Below are 16988 nucleotides of genomic sequence, written 5' to 3' on the forward strand. Positions count from 1 at the left end.
ACACTGAGGACCTCTTTAAGACAGTCAGCACTGTAAAGGTATGGAAGTTGCAAGAAACAGCCACTGTACCAGCTCTCACAATGGATCAATGTGCTATGCTTCTGAGAACACCAAGCCCCATCATGCCTGGAAAAGACATTATCTAACTGGAATTTGCAGTTAGATGTTCCAGCGGGATGGGTGAATTATTTTGTACTCCTGGCTAAAGGGAAACTACTCAGTCTCCACTGGGGTGCTGTTGTCCTGCTGAAAGCCAGACCTGTTGAAATGCACTCTACCTGGATTGGAACACACACCATGGGGGGAAGTCATTTTAGTGGTTTTTTTAGTGGTTGCTCTAAGGATTACAATAGGTGTTTTCAATTTATCACAGTATATTCCAAGGAAATACATATTTACTTTCATTAAAATATAAAAACTTGGCATTGATATAGTTTCATTTCCTCTTCCTGTTTTATTTTGATATGTATTACATGTATGTATAATATAAACCCTAGAATATAATTATACAAAATTTGCTTTAAAGTCATTAATTTTAAAGAAAGTAAAAGGAGAAAAGAATATACATATGCTTTTATATTAACATCCATATTTAGTATTTGCAATGACTTTATTCCTTCCCGTGGATCCAAGCTTCCTTTTGCTGCCTTTTTTTTTTTTTTTTTTTTTTGCAGTCTCAAGGACTTGCGCCAGCATTTTTTCCCCAGTGTTTAATCAAATTCCAGTTAGTTAACATATAGTGTAATATTAGTTTCAGGTGTACAATTTAATGACTCAGCACTTCCATACAACAACTGGTGCTTATCGTGACAAGTGCACTTCTTAATCCCTATCACCTGTTTAACTTACCCCCTCCACCAGGTAGCCATCAGTTTGCTCTCTATAGTTACAAGTCTGTTTCTTGGTTTGCCTCTCTCTTTCTCAATCTCTTTTTTCCTCTATGCTCATTTGTTTTGTTTCTTAAATTCCACATATGAGTGAAATCATGGTATTTGTCTTTCTCTGACTGACTTATTTAACTTAGCATAATGATCTCTAGCTCCATCCATGTCATTGCAAATGGCAAGATTTCATCTTTTTTTATGGCTGAGTAATATTCCTCTCTCTCAGTGTGTGTGTGTGTGTGTGTGTGTGTGTGTGCGTGTGTGTGTGTGTACCACCTTTTCTTTATCCATTCATCAGTCGATGGACACTTGGGCTGTTTCCATAGTTCGGCTATTGTAGTTAATTGCAGTAGCATTTCTTTGTAGCAGATATGGTAGTAACAAATTCAGGTTTTCTTTAGAAATATAGAAATGTCTTTTTTTATAACTTAATTTTTGAAAAATAGTTTTGCTGGACATAAAATTCCTACTCCCAAGTTAATCTTTTTTTCCTTTTAACAGCTTTGAATATGCCATTCTTCTGGCTTCCATTATTTCTGGTGGAATTTCAGCCATTAATAATATTCATTGCCCTATATGCTTTGTATTACTTTTCTCTTGCTCTTGTTAATGTTACATCTTGGCTTTTAGTAGTTTAATTGTGATGAGTCCGTATGTGATTTCCTTTGTGACAATCCTGTAATTGCCTATGTGAGGTTTGTTAAATTTCTTGGATCTGTAAGTTACTGTTTTATAACAAATTTGGGATGATTTGGCCATTGTTTCCTCAAGTATTTTTCTTTTTTTATAAACATTCTTTTTAAAGATTTTATTTCTTTGAGAGCGAGTCCATGCCCGCACGTGCGTGTGGCTGGCGTGTGGCTGTGCGCCCGCGCACGTGCGTCAGCCAGAGGGAGGGGCAGCAGGAGAGGAGAAGCAGGCTTCCTGCTGAGCAGAGAGCTCCGCCTGAGGCTCCATTCCGGGATCCTGAGCTCATCAACTGAGCCCAGAGACAGATGTTTAAGGGGCCGAGCCACCCAGGTGCTGCTCCTCGAGTATTTTTCTTCTCCTTTCTCTTTTTCTCATCCTCTGGGTTTGTACTTTCACATAGTGTGCAATGCTGGGTATTGTGCTATGCATCTCTCAGATTTTTTTTATTTTACTTCCATCTTTTTCTTGAGTTTTTGATGTTAGATGGTTACTGTTAGTCTACTTTGAAGTTCAATGATTCTTTCTCTGACAGCTCAAATTTGCTGTTAATTCCATTAGAGAATTTTTATTGTTTTTCAATTCTAGAATTTCCCTTTGACTTCTTTCAACAGTTTCTACTTCTCTGATGAGATTTGTTCACTAATTCTTAGCACATAATCCTGTAATTCTTCGTTTTCCTTTAAGTTTTGAACCTATGCTTGAAAGATGTTTTGAAGTCTGTTAACTCCAAAAACACTCAGACATTCAGAGTTCTTCTTGCCGGCTTCTTTTTCTTCCCCGATTCTTGGCAATTCTGTATTTCTTTGCACATTTAATCATTGGAAAAGGGACAATGTAGACAACTTCTGATCCTGTTTTGTTTTTCTGAGTATTTCTGCATTTTCATTTATTTACTTGTTTTATTTATTTATTTAAAGATTTTATTTATTCATTTGAGAGAGAGAGAGAGCACAAGCAGAGGGAGAGGGAGAAGCCCCCAGCTTAGCAGGGAGCCTGACACGGGGCTCAATCCCAGGACCCTGAGATCATGATCTGAGCCGAAGGCAGATTCGCAACCATATGAGCCACCCAGGCAGCGTTATTTATTTGTTTAGTGGAAAATTTTCTGGGCTAACACTGAAATCTGTCTCTCTGTGGTATGCCATATCTATGCTTTACTTTTCTTTTTTAAAAGAGGTTTTTCCTGCTAAAGTCAGACAAAAGTTTAAGTATGATTAGGCTCAGATACCTCAAACAATGAAGGCTTCTACCTTATGCTGACTGAGTTGTGTATATGACTTGAGGAACACATTCAAGGAGACAGAAAATTCCAGGTCTGGGGAGTCTAGGGTCTCCTCAGGTATATGTAGTTTACTCAGCCTTCCAGCAAGGGTGGGTTGTGTGATAAGTTCATTTTCTCAGTCATTTTCCATGTCTCTCATTTCCACAATCTTCCTCTTAAAATACCGGGAGCTCTGATGGTTACCTCAGAAAGTACTGTCTTTGGCTGATACAGCTTTAAGTGAGGGTGGGATTATAATGCCCTCAGGCAAGAATACCACAAAATTAGTGTGCTCACACAACACAAACAATTTATCTTGAATGAACACTTCTGAAGTTGTTATCTGAACTTAGTTTTTCTTTTTTTTAGTGCCTGAAATGGTGATTTTTAAGTAATATTTTGCAATTTTATACTTGTTTTCTGCAGAGAGGACAGCAGTATTTCCTTGTGACATCTCATACTGGAAGTAGAGTACATGTGTTTCAACTTGTTAAGGTAAGAAAATTATGCATGCTTTCTTATTTCTTCTTTCTTACAAGTGTAAGTGTGGGTGTGCGTATTTGTCTGGACTTTGCTTTTTTCACCTCATATATCCTTGAACTCCTTCCACATTCATGTCTATAGCTGTTCCTTGTTTTTTTTTTTTTTTAACTGCAAAGAATTTCTTTATGCTCATGTACCATAGTTAATTCAAGTGACGTTATATATTGAAACGTTTAGTGCTATCCGACGTTGTTTGATAACAATCCTATAATATATAATCCATGCATATGTATTTTTTTATTATTGTGGTGATAACTTCAAGGTAAATTCCTAGAAATGGAATTTCAGTGAAGAAGGAAAAATAGCATGTAGTTTTGTTAGTTATTGCTGGATTTGTCCATAATCCTTGTACTTTTTTTGCCTTCTGACAGCAGTGTATGAGAGTACTTGTTTCTCTGTAGCTAAACTTTTGACTTTGGGCCAAGCTGATATATGAGGAATTTTACTGTAGTATAGTTTTTATTTTTGTATCCTTTACCATAAGTTTACATCATTCGTATATTTAATTTTATATTTTATTTTTAATTGTTTATGTCTTTGGCACTTTCTTTTTTAAAAAAAATAGGATTTGTCTGAGACAAGCTTATTGAGATATAATTTAAATGCAATAAAATTCACCCTTTTAGGTGTACAATTGTGATGAGTTCTGACGATACATACAGTCATGCATCCACCCCCACAATCAAGACCTAGACTATTCCATTACTAAAAAATCACCTGTGACCCTTTGCAGTCAATTCCCTCCTGCCATTTGAGTCTTCTTTAGTTCCTCTGAGCAAAGTTTTATAGTTTTCAGTCTATAATTATTGAACATATTTTTGTCAACTCAATTTATAAGTATTTCGTATTATTAATGCAGCATATATGGTGTATGGTATTGTTTCTATAATTTTAATTTCTGATTGTCCTTTGCCAGTTTAAAGATATGCACTTAAATTTTATATACATTTTAGCCAATAATTTTGCTAAACTCACAAGTTCTGGTAGCTTTTAAATAGATTCAGTGGAATTTTCTATGTAAATGATTATGTTGTCTGTGAATACAAGTTTTATTTCCTCCTAAGCAAATATTGTACTTTACTGCTACTGTTACAACTACTACTGTTACTACTGTCATCATCACCATCCCATTATCATATTTGTCTTCTTGCATTGGCTTGAACAAGGGTTGCCAAACTTTTCTGTAAAGATAATTATTTTTGGCTTTCTGGGGTTTATAGTCCTTGGCACAAGCTACTCAGTGCTGCTGTTATAGTGGGGAAAATGCCACAACCAATATGAAAACAAGAGGGCTGAATTTGGCCAATGGGCTCTGTTTTTCAGATCTCTTTCTTTTCTTTCTCTCTGTGTTTTATTTTGGAGAGTTTCTATTGCTGTCTTCACATTCTCTAATCTCATTTGCAAGTCTGACCTATTGTTAATCCCATCCAGTGTGTTTTTTATTTTCACCGTTTTATTTTCATCTCAAGGTATTTGGGGACTTCTTTATATCATCCATGTCTCTACTTAAAATGTCCAGTTTTTTCCTCCAGTCTTTTGAATATGTTATAACTGTTTCCATGTCTACCCATTCTATCATCTGTTTCATTTTTTGGGTCAGTTTTAATGGATTGATTTTTTTTTTCCTCATTTTGGGTTATATTTTCATTTAGTATTTTGGGTTGTACTTTTTTACGTTCCTGGTGATTTTTTAAATTAGATTCTGGACAATTGTAAATGTTGTCTTCTTATGTGTATGGCAATTTTGTTTTCCTATAAATATCCTTGAATGGTTTTTGTTGAACATGATAAAATTACCTGGAAAGAGTAATGAGTTTGATCCTACTTTTTGTTACGTGGGACCAAAGCTGTGTTTAGACATGGATTAATCTTTCTCTACCACTGAGGCAAGAGTCTTCTTAGTATCTTAGTTGTTACCCCATTAATTACACATTTTTTTCCCCACTCAGGCTGGTGAGCACAAAAATTTTTCTAAGCCTTATGGGAACTCTATTTCTTATAATCTTTCTAGTGATTCTTTCCAAGACCTCACTCTCCTCGCACAAATGAGCTGATCAGTATTCAACTGAATGTTGACGGGGATGCTCTTGAGAGCTATGGCATTTTCTCTGTGTTCAGCTCTCTTCTCTCTAGTGCTCTGCCTTGTGAAATTGCCCGGTGAAGCTGTCTTGGTTTCCTTAGATCCTAGCTCCATTTCTTCAACCCAGAGGAACCACTGTGCTTTGCCTAGGTTCTTCCTCCACCACTCATCTCCAGACTGTTTCTCTAGGATGTTACCCAGTTACCTAGAACAATCATGGGTTCACTTCATTGATTCCAGTCTCTCAGTGACTGTTGTCCTTCAGTGTCGAGTATCTTTTTGTCCAGTGTCTTCAATGTCATTGTGTCGTATGTTTTGCCGTAGTTGTTTCAGATGACAGGATAAATCTGATCGTTCTTACTCCATTTTGGCTAGAAGCTGTAGTCCTTATTTCCTCAATTACCAAAAAAAAAAAAATGGCCTTGATTTTTATATGCCATGCATTTTTTCTTTTGTTTGTGATATATTTTGCAAACATTTTCTCCCAGTTTTTTAATTTATATTTGATTTTAAGATATTTTTTAGCAATGTAGAAGTGTATACTTGTAAGTTTCTAGTCACATTTATCAATTTATTCATTTGTTACTTCTGCATTTTGTTTTATAGTCTGAAAGCTTTCTCATACATTCAGGTGATAGAGGAATTCAGTCATTTTTTTCTTAGAGTTTATCTAGCTGTATGTTACCTTATAGGATTTGTGTTCATGTTTTTCTAAATGGCTACCCAGTTGTCCCAACATCATTTATTAAAATGCCTATCTTGGCCTAGTTATTTGAGACAATTATATCTCCCCATCCATCTATTGTTTCAAAATTATACTAATTTTTGTAGCAATTTCAAACCTAATGATCTGGAGATTAGTTGTTCTTTTGTAAAAGGTCAGGTAGAATCAAAGGAAGGAAGGAATTCACTTGTTCAAGAGCCCAAAGCCATTGGGTTTCCTAGGATTTGGGTGTTTATTATCTCTTCAGTATTTACATATTGATCAAATAAAATAAATATAGGACAGATTTGGCTGATTTGTGAACTGATTTTATTTCAGTCTACTCAGAACTTGTGAATAATTCCACACATAACACAATAGAAAGCTTACATTTTTATTCCTGGAGAGCAGAATCATAGAATGTTAAGTTTGGAAGTGTATTTTGAAACATTTCATCTTCTGGCCATTGTGTTCTCTTTAGGAAACAATAAATTTGTTTATTTTTTAGTATTTCCGTTCCCAGAGAAATCCACATTTCCCCAAGTTACACTTTTAACAATTAACCCCATATTGTAAAGGAAAGACTCTGTTTTCTCCTTTATTCACTACTCAGTATCAAAACTTCTGGTCACCAAATGTGTGGCCCATTTACCATTTCAGTTCCTCTATTTCCAGCAGATAACAGTTTGCCTCTCTTTTAAAATGTGGTACCTGGAATTACATATAATCTAATAGGAGTAATTTAAACCCAAGATCTATCAAATCTATACTAACTTGTCCTTACCATAAAACATTTCCTAAATTGTGATAGACAAGTTATAGTTTGACAGGAACTCAATAATCTCAGATTTTATGGAAATAAATTATTTTATTAATCACATTTTATATGTTTCATAAATATGCTATATTCTTTTAATGGGTGTGTATTCAAATAAGTATTTATTAAGATGAGTGACCATTTAAAAATCTGCATGTCTTCCCATTATTTCTTGCACAATACTCTGTGTAACTCCCCCCACCCCCAACAAATTATATTCCACAGTATAACAGTTTTGAGGCATATTCTACAAAACAACAGGTTCCATAATCAGAAATGCTTGGGAAATACTGAATTTTTTTTTCCTTAGAAGTCATAATATACATTAACATATTACTAGTTCTGAGAGATCCAGTAGTAAGACAATTGCTAATATTACTTAACCCAGCATTTTAGACTAGGAACTATTCATTAACTGGAAAAAATGTATTACCATTATATAATTTGCTTAATGCTAACAATGTATAATGTCATGTGCAGTGAACACAGCAGGTGAAATGAATATGGATTTAAGAATATCAACTGAATGTCAGGATGCCCTAAATAACTATATGCAAATGAAAATTATTCATATGCATCAAGTGAAATTTTATTCCATTATTTGTAAATAGTTGAGTTTAGAAGTAAAGGTAATTTTTTATTTACCTGATTGAGAGTATAGAGAATTCAGAGAGCCTCAGAAATGGGGAAGTATTTTTTAAAAAGAAAGTTTCCGAAAATACCACTAACCTTGAAGGATAAAAGTGGTTTGTATATATTTACCTAATGTTGTCGATGCAATAATTATGTAAATGTACACATGCTATGTCTGTGATGCTATGAAATATGCAGTGGAGAGAGCCCACTGATGAAATAATGACTGCATAGCATTCAGTATAATCTAAACAAACATCTCCAAATGTTGGAGCATGCTGAGCATAAGGCCAAAAAAAAAAAAAAAAAAAGTAGGAACTTCTCATTATCCATTTTACTCTACATAGTTTTATGGTTTTTACAGTCTCATATATTTATAAATGATCTGCTTCTTGAATTGATTCTTTGAATAGTGATATTATTTGTCAGTGCCACAAATTAAATATGCAAATGTATTTCAATTATATAAAATTTAATTTACTTTTAATTATATATTACTAATAATCTTGTAATAACTAATAATCTTGTAATAACTTGTAAAAAAGTTATTTTTACTTTAATATAAAAGTAACTAACATTATTGCTAATAGAAAATGCATTTAAATATATTGCTTACAAATTTAGAGACTAAATTAGAGGCCCAAGAAGACAATATTGTTAAAGAAGCTAAAATGAAAGATAATTATTTTAAAGTTATACTTTTAGAAAACTCACAAAGTGTGTGCACTGGCTGTGTCTACTTACACATACTAAGAGTATATGCACATTAGTGAACAAGGGACCTCAACAAAGAAACCTGTGAAATATATAAATGAAATTATATGGTGATGAGAAAAGACAATTTTAAAGATAAAATATAAATAGTTTAATAGGAAACAGGTTTAGGAAAATGAAGAAAAAATTATTTTATTTAATTATTATTATTATTTAAAGTGAAAATAGAATTCTGTCCCAATAATAGTATAGAAAACTACAAGGTATCATAATGAACATGAAACGAATTGCATAGACGAGGTGATTATTTTATTCTTGTTTTTCTTTCATTGCCTGAATGAGCATTATGCTAAAGAAATGGCATTTCTAATCTCAGTTATGATAGGCTTACTATTTTGTATCCTAAAGGAGAAAGAATACGAAATAAAATCAATGAATAAATTATCCCTGAAAAAATAACTTCATTTCTCAACTCAGAGGTGGCCATAAATTGAGGAGAGATTCATTTAAAATACTTCATTCACCTAAAATTTAATAAATTTTTGACAAGTAGATAACAGTCTTTAAAATGTTATGTGTTACTTGCTAAGGTAAAATGATGAGGAATTTGATCTCCCCCATTTAATAACATGATCTTCCAATTTAATATTGTTTCTAAATAATTTTTCAAATACATCACTTATCTAAACTTCGATTACAGTTTTCTTGTGAGTGATGTTTATTTTCCCGGTTTTTAAAAGAGACTTTTGCTAAAATTTGTATTAGTACATGCGAAAGTAAATTTTCTAGATTGGAATTAAGGATTTTTTAATGTGGTGATATGAAGAGAACCTAGAGATTGAAGGCTATGTGTTCAAAGCCATAAATGTTTCTTGTGTTTAGTGCAGCCCGGTTTTGCCTTTAGACCTGCTGTAATACCAGCTTCATCTTCTTTGGCCAGGTGTATGAATACGTAGGGTTTTTGGAGATTTACTCAGTGTTGAGAAACAGTCAACATTCTAGGTTCTTGCAACTCCAAATGTGTTCCACAGACTAACGGCATCATCTTGGAACTTGTGAGAAATGCAAGATCTTGGGCCCCACCTCCGAACTACTGCAATAGAATCTGCCATGAACAAGTTGCCAAGGAATTCACATGCACACTGGAGCTTAAGAGGCACCCACCTAGGTCCTAACTCATAACCAACACCATTAAATGTTAACTACTAGGACTTCCAAAGCCATTTACTAAAAACAGGACTTTCAGTTTTGCACAGTAATGATCTTTAAGATTAACTCAAATCAGATCTAGGTGTTATTAATTCCCTATTCCTCTTCCTTGGTAATAGTGATTTTAGAAGGCTCTTCTAGTTATATAGTAAGCAACAGTTAATGTTGTCTAATGAACGGAAATGCTTTGAATGAGACTACTAGTATGTAAGTATGGGGATGTTTTATGTTTTGAGATAGACATTAATAAGGAAAGGATACAAAAAATTTCAGAATGAAGTTTTCAGAATCAGCTGCACTTCTGACAACCATTTTAGTAGTCGGTGGCTTCTGAATCATTTGATCTTGGAATGGGTAGTAAATTTCTTGGTTTGGAGCCACTCCCCTCAGCCCAAGCTATTTTGCTAGAAGTGACAGAGCTGACTAGGTAACTGCTACCTCTCATCTCTCTGCTGCTTGTTGTCCTCTCAGAATCTGATCAGCTGTTTCTAATGAGGACTCCATAGCTGTGTATATCACACACCTCTGACACCTGATGTATTATCTAACAGACCTTCAGAGTGATTGCTGTTGGATCATACCATGCTTCCCGTCATCTTAGGACCTACTAGCTTCCATTCATTTATGAAACCAGTGGGACTACTACTAAGCCTGATACTCACTCTTTCCACATCATGGACATCTTTGTCTCAAGAACTTTTCAAAATCTTTCTAAAGGACCAAAGACTTATTTTGTGAACTGAACTATACATATTATCTTCTTTGATAAAGTTTCTGTTTAAAATTTTTGGCATTTCTAATTGATTTATTTTCTTATTGGGTTTTAATAGTTTCTTATAATTTCCGGTTGCAAGTTGTGTGTCAGAAGTGTATGTTTTATGAACATTTTTGTCCAGTCTGCTTGTCCGTTCATTCTTTTAACAATGTCTTTCACAGACAGAAAGTACAATTTCTATATCCTTTTATAAGTTGAGCTCTCGCTGTTGTATTTAAAGAACTCTTTGCCTCCTAACCCAAGGTCACAAAGTTTTACTATGATGATCTTTTTTTCTTGATGATCTATAATTTTATGGTTTATATTTAAAGCTGTAATACATTTTAAGTTAATTTTTACATAAGGTGTAAGATATGAATTGAGGCGATTATGTATATGGAGGCCCAAATTGTTAAGCATTTCTTGAAAGGACCATCCTTTTTATTCATTGCCTTTCCTTTGCACTTAAAAAAAAAAAAATCACTTGAGGGACACCTGGGTGGCTCAGTCGGTTATGCGTCTGCCTTCCACTCAAGTCATGATCCCAGGGTCCTGGGATCGAGTCCTGCATCAGGCTCTTTGCTCACCAGGGAGCCTGCTTCTCCCTCTGCCTGCCACTCTCCCTGCTTGTGCTGTCTCTCTCTGACCAGTACATCAAATAAAATCTTAAAAAAAAATCATTCGATAGTTTGGATCTATTCTGGGCTCTCTATTCAACTGTATTGATTCAGGTGTTTATTGTTTCAGCAATACCATACTGTCTTGGTTTATGCTTTTATCTATATTATTATTGATCTTTTTGCTTGAATTCGGTTTAGTTTGCTCTTATCTAATTTCCTTTTGTGAAAGCATAAATTAACTATTTGACTTTTTTTCTTTTCTAATATAAGCACTCAGTGCTAAGCATTTTCCTGTAAACATTATTTTAGCTGCATCCCAGAAAATTTGATATGTTGTATTTTCATTTTCACCTAGTTAAAAATAGAGTTTAATTTATTTTAGTACTTCCTCTTTGATGCATGGGTTATTTAGAAGTGTGCTGTTTAATTTCCAAGTAGTCATGGGATTTTCAGATAGCTTTTAGTAATTGGTACCTAGCCTAATTATTGAAACATACTTTGTATCCTTTCTGTTCTTTGAAGTTTGTTAAGATTTGTTTCATGGCCAAGAATATAATCTCTCTTGATGATGTCCTATGCAACTGAAAACATGTGTATCTGCTGTGATTGGGTGAAGTGTTCATTCAGTATCAATTAGGTCAAGTTACTAGACAAAAATATTTACATTTTTAGTGGTTGCCTATAGACTACAATGTAGCTTTTTAATTAATCATTCTACCTTTGAATAATATACTACTTCACATATAGTGTGAGGAATTTACAACAGCGTATTTCTAATTCCTCACTCCCGTCCTTTGTATTATGGTTGGCATACATTTTACTTTTACATAGGCTATAGACATACAACTCTTTTATACCATATTTAATTATGGTATAATTATAAATATAATTATATAAATATAATATATAAATATATATATTTATATATATAAATATATAAATATAATTATATAAAATAAATATAAATATAACGGCCAGTTATAATTTCAAGCTTAATTGCGTTCAGAATAAGAAAAAAAATTATTTTACTTACATTTATTCTAGTACTGTTCATTGTACTGTGCAAATCCATATTGCTGTCTGGTATCATAGTCCTTCCGCCTGAAAATCTTCCTTTAACATTTCTTATATAGTAGGTGTGCTGGAATGAATTCTCCATTTTTGTTCATCTAAAAAGTCTTTATTTGTCTTTTGTTTTTGAGAAACATTTTCACTAGTTATAGTGAGATGGTAGGCTTTTAGTGTTGGTGTTTGAATTACTGTAGTCAGGGACTGGGTAGGGTCTGAGGTTTGTTGTTGCTGTAGTTACTCAGGTGCACCACAGACTTCAAATTCTTCCAGCAATGCCTTCTGTCTTCCCTTTTTACTGTACCTCTGTGAAATCTGCCTCTCGCTGCTGTTCCAGGAAGATCCTAACTATGACTTCTTAGCCTAGTGGTAAATGGTAGTGTGGGGGTGTTTTCTGATGGTTTGGTAATGCCCTAATTTTAGGCAGTCCCTGGTCCCTGAATAATGGAATTTGACCTCTTGCCCCTCCTTCAGCTATAGTTTTGGACACAAAACTGCCTCTCTTCTAATGTCAAATATTTCCTGTTTCTTTCACCCTGTTGTAGTTTTTTTTTTTTTTTCACCAGTGTCCTAAAGTTGAAAGTTTTTGTTACCCTTTTTCCTACAAATTAAGCATTTTGTTCCATAAGGGAACAAAGTTTTTTTTTTTTTTTTTTAAATTCTAAAACTAATTATGTCTTGTTATGATACCCCAGATTAAAAGCCACAGAAAACAGAGACTCATATTATCCTCTCCCCTCCTCCTAGAATGAGCTCCCTAGCAGAGTCTGCAGCATCTGTTCCCTCTCAAGGGACTTCAAGGAGCTTCTTTTAGCATTATGTCAGATTTGTAGCTATTTTCTGCAGTGGGTTGGGGAGGGGAAGCCCCCATGACCATCCCATTCCTATATTGCCCTTGATCCTATGTCTTTCAGGAATTATTTACAATTTCTAGAACCACATCTTCATTATTTCTTATTTTTCGGTGTGGGAATGACCTTGCTCTAAATACGAATATAAACACAGAAACAGATACAAACACAAATGTGTAATTATAAATGAATATATTGCAGTCAGTTTAAATGTAATATCACATTAAATATAAGTACCAATTCCCCATAGGAACTGAAGTATAACTTTATTCAATATACCTTGATTTAGTGTCTTTCAATCCTTTTCCAAAACAATTTCCTCATTTAAAATGGAAAATGTTGTACACCTAAAACTAATACAATATCATGTCAATTATTCTTCAAAAAATTAATAAACTAAAATAAAAAATAAAACAAAATAAAATTGAAAATGACGTTATATCTTGCCACATAATCCAGGAAGATGTTTACAACTTATTGCCCACTTCCCCAAAGCCTTTTAATTTCTCCAAACAGCTTTTAATTTCCAGGAAAGATTCCTAGATATAAAATGCCACTTCATGCATAATTTCTGTATTCCCCTTTTGGGCCTACTGCTACTTATCTAGCAGGCTTTAAAAGCTATTTTCAAAAAGACTTCCAAGGGACCAGTAATTGCTTCTTTTAAATTTCAAAAACCATCTATTTGGATTTTCTTCCATATCAGGAATATTTTATAAGATTTTTCGGAGGAAATTTATCCCTATTTTTAAATGGACTGAAGACAATATGATACAGTATCTCAGAATGAGTGTAATTAAACCCTTTGCATTCAGAGATTATATCTTCAAAAAATTTATAAGCTAACCATGACACTAACTATATTTATAACCATGCTATTAATTATTTCTCTATGATGTTAATACTGAAGGTACAACACTAGATGTTTCTAAACAATCAGGTATTTACTTTCAAAAAGAGAGTTTATTCTTATTTTGACTTCAGTATTTTTATCACTTTACATTTGATAATTCATTTTTATTAGTACTGAAAAAATTAATGATATTAATTCTCAGGATTCATTTGAAGCTATACCATCCTTGTATACCATTCATATGACCATGCTCTTGTTACAGTGCCTTCTCTGTACCTGCAATAGTGAATAATGAACCAATGGCAGCGTAGCAGTACATGGTAACATTGCACTGGTTCCACACTCAGAGAATAAGAAGGCAGTCAATCAATCAATAGATCAACAAAAGCAAACAAACAAAAAACATTCAGACTTATGGTGGAGCAGATGTCTATTAATGTGTCTCCTCAAAAACAAATGCTCCATCCATCGGAGCAAAACTGAATGGATGGGTTTTTATTGATCAATTCTAGTAATTCATTGCAAACATCTCTCAGGAGAAATCATGGTGGGAAGTATAACAAATGATGATATATTTTAACATACTTAGATTTAATGTTATCCAGTATCTATTACAGTTCATGTTTAAATAACTTACAGTTCTCACATAAATTTTCCACTGATGCTTCATATGGTTTTCAGATATTTGGAAGGAACCAGTTGGGATTAAGGTTATTAGGTAGTCTTTAATATCTACATATTGACAGGTATTGAACTTGATTGCCTAGGTAATAAAACCACACTTATCTGCTAATGACATGAAAATGAAAAGAACCAAAGAATCATCTCATATGGCCCTGAGGTAGGCAGCATTGTATGGCAGTCCTTTTCTGCTTATTGATATGATCTACCTTTTCTTAAAATTTAAAAATAATATATTTTAAATTATATGTATATCTATTTATATATACACTTGAATAAAAGAGCATTTGTTAAATAAAAGTGTCTAAAAAATAATAAAGATAATGGCACTGCATTTTGAAACTAATAAAATGCAGCCCAAATATTACTCACAGAAAGTTTCCTGACTTTAGTTATTTATTTTAGTAAAAAATGAGATTATTAAACTAACCATTCAAAGGTTTAAAAGGGATCAAACCTTATAAAAACTAAGGAACAGGATAAAATACATATAAAATTACATATTGATTAGAAAGAAACTGATAGCTGGTCTAGTGAATGAATAACTAGAATAAAGCCAGCAAATCTCTGGAAAATTTGATTATGGTAGATAAAATCTACCAAAAATTAAAAAAAAAAACACCAATATTGGAAATGAGGAAAAAAAATACCAAAATTTTAAAGGAAATTTGAATTTTTTATAAAAATAGGTAATACAGGTATATGTACAAATATATTTAAATAATCAGCTACTCTCACGTCTGATAAGCTGATAGTGCTTGGAGCTTGATATCCCATGGTTTGTGAGCTGGAGATCTATCAGTGAAATTTATATCCTCCCGATCTCTCCAGGTACTGATGGAAACACTCTACTTGTATAGTTCTCTGATGGCTCTGGCAGGTGAGAGAGGAAATGACTGCTTCCATCTTCTGTGTTGTTTTATCAGAGATGTTGTTTAGGGCTCTAAGGTGTTGTAGAATTTAAATAATTCAGCTTTTTTAACTTATACACATGTCTCTTTTTTCCCCAGTGTACACCACACCATCAGATAGTTATAGAGAGATAATTTTCAGTACAGCCTCAAAATTGCACCCCAAGCCACCATTCTCTCCTTTACTTGTGGCCTTGTGGTAGTTTTATGCCAGACTGTTTCTTTGTTGTGATTTTTTTCTTACCTGCTCATTATCCCCCATGCAATTTCCCTTCACCACCTCACTCTGTACACATTTCTTAATGTGCCATAAGGCTGATCATTGATAGTGGGTTTTTTTTGCTTGTTTGATTGATTGGTTGGCTGTTGTTGTTTCTAAAATCCAAGCATCTTTTGGATAGATAAAATGAAAATTGTCATAGTTTTTCTGTTGATATACATATAATGAAAACTTGAAATTCCAAAAAAAAAAAAAAAAGGTATACACACAGTAATATTGCAGGTGCCATGTCAGCTTAATTTCTCATGCAAAATAGTTCATGAAACAGGTTATTACATAGGGTAATTTGGGCATGTTGTTTTATATAAAATATTTATGGAAGTCTGTTCTTTTGGTTGGCAATAAGTTTTGGATTTCAATTGATCATGGCTCTCTCTAAAGAGTTACTGTCATCGCATGCTCTGCTATTACAGATTTGGCCCATTTTTCACCTCTGACTGATTGATTCTGGTGTCAATTATAGTTGCCTTTTCATTGCAGCAGAAGGGAACATTTCAAATGGTTGTGTCTAATCAGTCTAAGGGAGACAAGACAACCAAGCCTCTAACTTGATACTTCCTGTTTCAATTTTCATTTTATCTCTCTGACTCATCTTTCAATCACAGCAGTGCTATTGTCGAATGGAAATGCAGTGATGGAAATTTTAACATGGCATAATTAAATATCTTTTGTTGAGCCTCAGAAGAGAAAAATTTCTCTTCTTTTCCAGGCACCAAGATTTTTTTTAAGTGGCTGCTTATGAGTTAAAATATCATTACTACAAAAATAGAATGTGTATAATCGTGCCAAAATGCACAGCTGTACTCTTACTGGCTCTTCAAAATGATTTTAAAGGTGATGAATTTTCAGTTCTATATTGATATTTTTTTTTCCCAAAGGTGATCATTGGATTTAAATATGTTTGTGTGTATCATCCTAATATGTACAATATGGGTATCTGCATTTTATATATATATATATATATATATATATATATATAATGTATATGTATATATATACACACACACAGAGATATTTTCTTAGAAAGATATACAGTAATATTAGAGGAAATTAAAGATATGTAGTAATATAAGCTTCCTTAAGATGGCATATTGAGTATTTTTTTTACTTAAATCATTGCTGAATGAAAACAGAAAAAAAGTAGGCAATCCAAGCATAGGGAAAAAGAGAGAAAGGCTAATTAAGAAACAGACTCTTAACTATAGAGAACAAACATGTTTACCAGAGTGGAAGGGGATGAGGGGATGAATTAAATAGGTGATGGGGGTTAAGGAGTGTACTTGTTGTGATGAGCACTGGGTATTATAAATATTGAATCACTAAATTATACACCTGAAACTAATATTACAGTGTATGTTAACTAACTGAAATTTAAATAAAAACTTAAAAGAAAGAGAAAGGGATCCACTTAAAGACAAAAAAAACGGACAAATCTA

At 33.3% G+C, this 16988-nt stretch overlaps 1 long non-coding RNA gene across 1 annotated transcript in view; it reads left to right on the top strand.

Annotated features, from left to right (window-relative positions):
* Nucleotides 1-3269: 3269 nt before the first annotated feature.
* Nucleotides 3270-16988, top strand: part of LOC130542546 (uncharacterized) — a 327904-nt gene continuing 314185 nt past the window's right edge. The window contains exon 1 of the long non-coding RNA XR_008957176.1: nt 3270-3330. This is a non-coding gene — a long non-coding RNA (uncharacterized LOC130542546). The remainder of the gene's footprint in view (nt 3331-16988) is intronic.

This window comes from Ursus arctos, unplaced genomic scaffold, assembly GCF_023065955.2.
Source record: "Ursus arctos isolate Adak ecotype North America unplaced genomic scaffold, UrsArc2.0 scaffold_37, whole genome shotgun sequence".
Taxonomy (NCBI): domain Eukaryota; kingdom Metazoa; phylum Chordata; class Mammalia; order Carnivora; family Ursidae; genus Ursus; species Ursus arctos.